The sequence below is a fragment of the Salvelinus sp. IW2-2015 genome, linkage group LG30, assembly GCF_002910315.2.
Source record: "Salvelinus sp. IW2-2015 linkage group LG30, ASM291031v2, whole genome shotgun sequence".
In the NCBI taxonomy this organism is placed as follows: domain Eukaryota; kingdom Metazoa; phylum Chordata; class Actinopteri; order Salmoniformes; family Salmonidae; genus Salvelinus; species Salvelinus sp. IW2-2015.
In genome coordinates, this window is record NC_036869.1 from 24,352,935 (window position 1) to 24,354,525 (window position 1,591).

Genomic DNA, 1,591 nt, shown 5'->3' on the forward strand with positions numbered 1-1,591 from the left:
GGGCGCATTCAGTCATCTGCCATTTAAAAAAATACTTTTCATGGTTTGTACTTTGAACCAGGCAGCACACAAAGCATATTCATCAATAAATAATCACAGGAGACAACCATTTAAATCAACAATAACCTTTATCTTATATCTTTGCAACATGACAAAATAAAAACACTACAGTAGGAGAAAAGCAGGTTTTGGGGAAGGGGGACCATATGCAACACACAAGATCATTATAGGGAGTGGTGGTCTTTAAGTTGAGACATGAAGAAGTGAAGGGGAACAAAGGCCATGTTACAGCACTGTAGGTAGGTCAAGTTGCATGCCAAATGGCACACCATTTCCTATATAGTGCACCACCTTAGACCAGGGTCAAGTAGTTGGAGAGTTTGACAAAAGAGAGCTGAAGAAATTTTAAAAAGTGCAAGATGGTAGACAGAAAATGAAAAAGACATGGATTATTATTWTWTATTTTTTTTCAAGTAACAGATAACTAAGGCACTTGCGAAACTAAAACATGCAAAACATACTTTGGTGTCCCATTTTATTAAAGCTTCAATAAACTTAAATAAATTGAATTAGAAGCGTTACAAAGAAATTGAAAAGGACTCCTTTGCGCTTGTGGACATAATGAAATAAATAGGAAATTAACTGTAGTGTAATTGTAAACCCCAATCATAACCCAATTCACTCAAATAAACACAGTATGACCTGGACGTTCATCTTTCTTTATATCTTTCTTTATATAAAGTGCATCTTTGGACGAACGGGCAGAAAAATACTGATTTGAATGAATGAATTCTCCTCCAGTCCGGTTGAATTAAGGGTTGGACTGGTTTGGGTAGGTTTCTGCCTGTCTGGATTAGTGTCTGGACTTAAAAAAATGTAACAAAATAAAATCCGATAACTAAAAAGTAATTTTGAAAACATTTTTAAAAAGTATTAATTAAAGCCATGTGATTTCTGCTCCCCAAAATCCATTGCATTTGGAGACCGGCATAAACGAAAACAAAATATTTCACACAATGCAAACCGAACTCTCCAGCTTTTCTTTAGACAGTTAAAACTTAATTAACCACCATATATGGTTAGTTTTGCACTACAAAATATCTCAAAAGTTACATGTAAACTTTACCAAAACATTTCAAACTACTTTTATAATACAACGTTAGGTATTTTTAAACGTTAATAATCGATCAAATTGAAGACGGGATGATCTGTGTTCAATACAAAAACAAACTGACGCAACTTTTCTCGTAATGTGCCTCTCTCAAACAATTCACTTCAAGTGACTGTCATTCAAGATGGCCGTACTTCTTCATTACACAAAGGAAAAACCTCAACCAATTTCTAAGGACTGGTGACATCCAGTGGAAGCGGTAGGAACTGCAAACAAGTCCCTTAGAAATCTGGTTTCCCAATGAAACCTCATTGAAAAGACAGTGACCTCAAAAAAAAAAATCTGAATGGTTTGTTCTCAGGGTTTTGCCTGCTACATAAGTTCTGTTATACTCACAGACATGATTCACTACTACTAATAATAATATGCATATCTTATATTCTGGGGATGAGTAGCAGGCAGTTGAATTTGGGNCAACAT